General features: G+C 40.1%; 1 non-coding gene across 1 annotated transcript; it reads left to right on the plus strand.

The window, feature by feature from the left end:
- The first annotated feature begins 6,202 nt into the window (after nt 1-6,202).
- On the plus strand, nt 6,203-6,306 carry LOC148545196 (small nucleolar RNA R71). Its single transcript, XR_015900223.1, has one exon. It is a non-coding gene; the product is annotated as a small nucleolar RNA R71 (small nucleolar RNA).
- The last annotated feature ends 1,382 nt before the right edge of the window (nt 6,307-7,688 follow it).

The following is a 7,688-nucleotide window of genomic DNA, read 5'->3' on the forward strand; positions in this document are numbered from 1 at the left end:
TTTCATACTTATCAGGTAGGATTATCACTTTTTCATTGCATCCATCAAAAATTGCTATGGCCTCTTGTTATTCTTATGTCTTTAGCACTTTTCTCTTCTTTGTTTTTCTTTTCTTTTTCTTAGAGCTTCTTTTGCTCCTTGTTTGCTTAGTGTCATGTGTTGCACAAGCCTTTGGCATTTTCTTTTTCTTATCAGTGCACTACACATATCCACCTTAGGCATTTTAGTTCACATTTCTTCTTGAGACATTAGTGCCCAGCACCTCTTTGTGTGACTAAATGTTTTGTATTTAGGTTGCTCTTGATAGTGGACTTTTGGTTGATAATCCCGGGTTAGTTAACCCAAGTTACCAAGTGTTGAAACACTCCTCAGAACCTATTCATCCAAGCATATCCTTAATACAAAAACACCACAGGCATTTGTCTCAGAAGTTCAAACCATTGGTGCCTAGCTTATTTTCTCAATTTTTTTTTGCTTTTTGGTTGCCTTTTTCCGTGGCTTTTTCTTCTCCTTTTTCTTTCTTTTTCATGGCCAAAGACATTTATTCATCAAGATCCATAGACAATTTTTACTTCTACATAAAAATGATAATTCTACACTCAAATTTTAGTGATGTGACTAAACAATCAAGCATGCATACCACCACTTAATTCTACTTGATTTGTCACTAATTTAGCCAAGTTACTTTTGTTCAAACTTTTCTTTTATTTTTGGAAACAGAACAAGCATGGCACGCACTTGTTTAAGAAGGTGAAGTTATATCCAAACATCTAGGCATTCACTTTATTCAAAGCAATTAACAAGAAAAACTACACATTCCAGAAAGAGTCAACATTTACAGTTTAATCCAGAACACGCATGCTTTTGTTTAACCTTTTTAAAGAATTATCAAGGAATAATACCACCTTGTGAAATTCCTTGTTTTCTCTTTGTTGTCAGGAAACACTTTGATTTCTCCTTCTTCTTCCTACATGTTGCTTCATGCTTTAAGGTTCTTGTTTCCTTTCCTGCAAAGAGTAGTGAAGTTGCTTGCTCCTCAAGCACTTAAGTGGTTAGCTAAACTATGTGTGGGTAAGTATCGGATTCTTAAGTTGGTGTGTGAACACCAAACTTAGTCTCCCACTTACTTCTCTGTGTTCTTTGAATCCTTGAGTTATCTTGGAATGATGTTGCTACTAAGGGTTTTAAGCATTTCTGTGACTGCTTAGAATAGTTGTTCCTTTCACATAATTCAAAGGTTGTTGTGTTCAGTTGATCTTTATGGTGGAACACCAAACTTAGAGTCACACATTCCCCTTTGACTTATGGATCCATGAATTCATTGTTTGGTGTGAAACACCAAACTTAATTCTTTGCAATGCACAGAAACTACTTTTACCCCTTTTATTGAAACAAATAAAAGAAACAGCAAAAAGGTATTACCTCAGGTTGGGTTGCCTCCCAACAAGCGCTTGTTTAACGTCATTAGCTTGACGGTCAGCTTCCTCAGTTGAGGTGATATTTAACTTTGTCCTTCTCCTCCACATCTCCCAAGTAATGTTTAAGTCTTTGACCGTTGACAATGAAGGTTCGTTGTGACTTTTCTTCCATGATTTCTACTTGTCCATAATTGGAGACCTTGGTGACAAGGAATGGTCCAGACCACCTTGATTTTAGCTTCCCTGGAAACAGCTTCAGCCTAGAATTGTAGAGCAATACTTTTTGCCCTTCTTCAAATTTCCTTGGGGTTATGTTGCTGTCATGCTTCTTCTTTGCTCTTTCTTTGTAAATTTTGGCATTCTCATAAGCTTCCGCTCTGAATTCTTCCAACTCTTGAATTTGCAACATCCTTCTTTCTCCAGCGGCTTTGTTGTCCAAGTTCAGAAGTTTCAAGGCCCAGTATGCCTTGTGCTCCAACTCTAGTGGCAGATGGCAAGCTTTTCCATATACTAGTTGGTAAGGCGACATTCCAATTGGTGTTTTGAAAGCTGTCCTATATGCCCAAAGAGCATCATCTAGCTTAATCGACCAGTCCTTCCTTGAAGTTCCCACAGTCTTTTCCAGGATTCTTTTGAGTTCTCTGTTAGATATTTCGGCTTGCCCACTTGTCTGTGGATGGTATGGTGTGGCCACCCTGTGTTTGACTCCATATTTTAGAAGCAATGCCTCTAATGGTTTGTTGCAGAAGTGGCTTCCTCCATCACTGATGATTGCTCTTGGCACCCCAAAACGGCAAAAAATGTGTTTTCTGAGGAAGTTCATGACTACCTTATTATCATTGGTTGGAGTTGCTATTGCTTCAACCCATTTGGAGACATAGTCTACTGCCACAAGAATGTAATTGTTTGAGTATGAGGAGGGAAATGGTCCCATGAAATCTATCCCCCATACATCAAACAATTCAAGTTCCAGAATGAATTGTTGTGGCATTTCATTTCTTCTTGGCAAGTTCCCAGCTTTCTGGCATTCATGGCAGTGCTTCACTAATTCTTTTGCATCTTTGAAGATAGTGGGCCAATAAAAACCACACTGCAACACCTTAGCTGCTGTTCTTTCTCCTGCAAAGTGCCCTCCATAAGTGGAGCCATGGCAGTCCCATAAAACTTCCCTTCCTTCTTCCTCGGATATGCATCTTCTGAGTATGCCATCGGAACATTTTTTGAACAAATATGGTTCGTCCCAGATGAAGTATTTGGCATCATTTACCAATTTCTTCCTTTGATGTTTGTTAAATTCCAAAGGTAAACTCCCAGTGGCCTTGAAATTTGCTATGTCTGCAAACCAGGGTGCTTTGTGAATTACCATGAGTTGTTCATCAGGAAAGCACTCATTTACATGTGTGCTTTGTGTGCTTCCTTCTTCACATGGTATCCTTGATAAATGATCTGCCACCTTGTTTTCTACACCCTTCTTGTCTTTGATTTCAATGTAAAATTCCTGCAACAAAAGAACCCATCTAATAAGTCTTGGTTTAGATTCTTGTTTAGCAAGTAAATATTTTAAAGCTGAATGATCAGTGAAGACAATGACTTTAGATCCAATGAGATAAGATCTAAATTTGTCAAATGCAAAGACTATTGCCAAGAGTTCTTTTTCAGTGGTTGTGTAATTCTTTTGGTTAGCATTCAAGACTTTACTGGCATAATAAATCACATGCACCAAATTGTTTTTCCTTTGTCCTAACACGGCCCCAATAGCAAGGTCTGATGCATCACACATCAGTTCAAAAGGTAAGTTCCAATCAGGTGGGGCAATGATAGGTGCAGAGGAAAGTTTTTGCTTCAAAAGATCATAGGCTAGCATGCAATTTTTATCAAATACAAAGGGTGTATCAGAGACAAGCAAGTTACTCAAAGGTTTGGCTATTTTAGAAAAGTCTCTAATAAACCTTCTGTAAAAACCAGCGTGTCCCAAAAAGCTTCTAACTGCCTTGACATTACTTGGTGGAGGTAGTTTTTCAATGATTTCCACCTTAGCTCTGTCCACCTCCATGCCTCTATTAGAGATTTTGTGGCCAAGGACTATTCCTTCTGTGACCATGAAATGACACTTTTCCCAGTTTAATACTAGGTTAGTCTCTTGGCACCTCTTAAGCACCAAGGCAAGGTGGTGTAGGCAGCTGGGAAAAGAATCCCCAAACACAGAAAAATCGTCCATGAAGACCTCAATAAATTTTTCAATCATGTCCGAAAAGATGGACAGCATGCATCTTTGGAAAGTGGCAGGTGCATTGCACAACCCAAAGGGCATGCGTCTATAAGCAAAAACTCCATATGGACAAACAAATGATGTTTTCTCTTGATCACTAGGATCAACTACTATTTGGTTGTAGCCCGAATATCCATCCAAGAAGCAATAGTAAGCATGTCCGGCAAGCCTTTCAAGCATCTGATCCATGAATGGGAGTGGGAAATGATCTTTTCTGGTAGCTTCATTGAGTTTCCTGTAGTCTATGCACATCCTCCATCCAGTAACGGTTCTTGTGGGTATGAGTTCGTTCCTCTCATTTGGAACCACAGTTATGCCACCTTTCTTGGGTACTACATGGATGGGACTAACCCATGGGCTATCAGAAATGGGGTAGATTACCCCTGCCTGCCATAACTTCCTCACTTCCTTTTGTACCACTTCTTTCATGACGGGATTCAATCTTCTTTGAGCTTGAATGGAGGGTCTAGCATCTTCTTCTAACAAGATTTTATGCATGCATATGGATGAACTTATCCCCTTCAAATCAGCTAGGGTCCATCCAATGGCATCTTGATGAGTTTGCAGCACCTTGATCAATTCTTCTTCCTGTTCTTGGCTCAAGGCCGAGCTAATGATAACAGGGTGACTCTCATCACTACCCAAGTATGCATACTTGAGATTAGGGGGCAATGCTTTGAGCTCAGGTTTTGGTGCTTCCTTTTCTTCTTTCACTTTCTCTGGCCTGCTTAGCATAGTTGTGTCATCGTCCTTGATATCACTAACTTCAATATCCTTGGTGAACTCCTCCTCTGCCACTTCCTTTATTGTTTCCTCAAAAGTTTCTTGTACTGCAATGTCCACTACATCAACCCTCATGCATTCCCTTAGTGATTCTGATGGATAGCTCATTGCCTTGAATACATTAAACACCAATTTCTCATCATGGAGTCTAAGAGTGAGTTCACCCTTTTGCACATCTATGATGGCTCCAGCAGTAGCTAGGAAGGGTCTTCCCAGAATTATTGAAGCTTTGGCTTCTTCCTCCATATCTAACACCACAAAATCAGCAGGAAATATAAATTCTCCCACTTTCACCAACAAATCCTCAACTATCCCATGAGGGAATTTAAAAGTTCGATCTGCCAATTGGAGGGCCATTCTTGTTGGTTTGGCTTCTTCAATCTTCATTCTTCTCATCATTGTTAGCGACATCAAATTGATGCTGGCCCCTAAATCACACAAGGCCTTCTCCACCATGACTTCTCCTATAATACAGGGGATTTGGAAACTGCCTGGGTCCTTCAATTTCTGAGGCAATTTGTGCTGAATGATAGCACTGCATTCTTCAGTTAACAACACAGTTTCCTCATTTCTCCAGCTTCTCTTCTTGGTCATTAATTCTTTTAAGAATTTTGCATAGAGTGGCATTTGCTCTATTGCCTCAGCAAAGGGAATGTTGATTTGAAGCTTCTTGAAAATCTCCAAGAACCTGGAGAATTGGCCATCCTTTTCACTTTTCATCAAACGTTGAGGATAAGGTGCTTTAGGTGTGTAAGGCTTCAAGACCTCTTTTTCTTTTTCTTTTGTTGCAAACGGTGTAACAGATTGTCCTTGTTCTTTGTCTTTCACATTTTCCTTTGCTTCATCCTCTGTGGTTTCCCTTGAAATCTCCTTTAGATTCTTTCCACTTCTGAGGGTTATGGCCTTACATTCCTCCCTTGCAATAGCCTTGGCAGCATGAGAACTGCTTGTCCCAGGGGCTTGCTTAGTTAAATACAAAATTTGATTTTCTAGCTTCTGGATGGCAGCTCCTTGGTTTTGCAAGTTAGAATTTACTTCTTCCTTAAAAGCCTTCAATTCAATTATGTCTTGGCTCATGGTTGCAAGCATTCCTTCCATCCGGTTTAATTGATCTTGAAATTGTTGGTTCGGATTAGGTTGGGTATGTTGATTATTTTGGCCATGATATGATGATTGGGGGTAAGTGTTTTGTGTGGCTTGGTATGATCTTTGGTTGGAGTTTTGGTATGTGGAATTGTTTTGTTGGTTGTGGTTGTAAGGTTTGTGGTTTTGTGGTTGGGTTTGTTGGTTTCCCCACCCAAAGTTTGGGTGGTTTCTCCAGCCTGGGTTGTAAGTGTTGGAGTGTGGATCATATGATTGCCTTTGTTGGTTTCCCACATAGTTAACCTCATCCCAATCACCTCCTTCAATGCCTACTTCCTCTTGATCTTGTGTGTGTATTGCAGCCACTTGCTTTGTTTCTAATTGCCTGGTAAGCTCTGCTAGTTGCTTGGCAAACACCTTGTTTTGGGCTAGAATTGTATCAACATGGTTCAGCTCCATGACTCCCTTAGTGTTGTGCCTTTCTGATGCATAATAGTATTCATTCTCAGCCACTGTCTCGATCACTTCAATGGCTTCTTCCACGGTCTTTTTCTTGTTCAATGAACCTCCTGATGAATGGTCTACAGCCTTCCTTGATTCATAAGAGAGCCCATCATAGAAGATGTGCAATTGCACCCAATCATGGAACATGTTTGGTGGGCATTTCCTTGTCAAGTCCTTGAATCTCTCCCATGCCTCATAGAGAGTTTCACCATCTTGTTGTCTAAAAGTCTGGACCTCAGATCGAAGCCTATTGACCTTTTGTGGAGGGTAGAAACGTGCCAGAAACTTGCCTTCCACCTCATCCCATGTGGTTAGACTCCCCCTTGGGAATGATTCCAGCCACTTAGCTGCCTTGTCCCTAAGTGAAAATGGGAACAAGAGCAGTTTATAGGCATCTTCCTGGACTCCATTGGACTTCACAGTGTCACAAATTCTCAGGAATTTTGTGAGATGTTGGTTTGGGTCTTCATTAGCATTTCCTCCAAAGGAACAATGATTTTCCACCAATGATATTAGCTGTGGCTTGAGCTCAAAATTGTTGGCCTGAATGGGTGGTTTCTGGATGCTACTACCACAATTCCCAGAGGTTGGGTTTATGTATGAACTAAGAACCCTCCTCTCAGGAATGGCATTGTTTCCATCAGCTCTCTCATGGTTGTGAACTTCTCTATCCATGTTGAGATCTAGAGCTTCCTCAAAATTGTCCTCAGATTCTCCTTCAGATTCCTCTTCTCCCACTACTCTCTTCCCTCTTGCTTCCCTTCTAAGTCTATGAAGGGTCCTTTCCGGTTCGGTATATGGAGGAGTTGATGTCTCTCCTCTCCTACCTGTCATACAAGAACACAGCTCAAACACACACAAGTAAAATACTCTTGGTTAATGGAAGAGTATGGTTAGATAAATTGAGGAATTAAATCAAACAGTTAGTGAGTCAGTGAGTTAGTTGCATGAATTTAAAGGCATAAAGAAGGAAAGCATGTAACCAAGTGCAGAAATTAAAATTCAACAAATATCTAGAACAGAATTAACAAAGCAAGAGAAAATTGCTCAATCTAGTTAGCTTCCAATTTGAGAATTGTCAATCGAAAACCAATCCCCGGCAACGGCGCCATAAACTTGATGCACATAAACTAGTTATGCTACGATTTAGGAAATTGCACGATCGGCAAAATTCCTTCCGGCAAGTGCACCGGCTATCGTCGTCAAGTAAAAACTCACAATAGAGTGAGGTCGAATCCCACAAGGATTGGTTGATTGAGCAATTCGGATTAGAAGTGTGTTCTAGTTGAGCGGAATCAAGAATTGAGATGAGAATTGCGGAATGTAAAATTGGCGGGAAAAGTAAATGACAAGAAAATTAAATGGCCGAATCTTAAATTGCATGAATTAAAGAGCAGAATGTAAATTGCTGAAATTAAAAGGGAATGGGGATGATTGCAAGAATTGAATTGCAGAATGTAAAGAGAAAGTGAAATCAGAAATGGGGAATTCATTGGGTTTAGGAGATATTGAAATCTCCGAATCAAAACATGTATATCTCTTCCTCAACCAATGCATTCATTGAATTTTGCTTGGCAATCTTATATGATTGAATCCCAATTCCTTGGCTCACCAATGCTCTCTAAAAACAA

This window comes from Arachis ipaensis, chromosome B9, assembly GCF_059453495.1.
Source record: "Arachis ipaensis isolate K30076 ecotype BB chromosome B9, ASM5945349v1, whole genome shotgun sequence".
Taxonomy (NCBI): domain Eukaryota; kingdom Viridiplantae; phylum Streptophyta; class Magnoliopsida; order Fabales; family Fabaceae; genus Arachis; species Arachis ipaensis.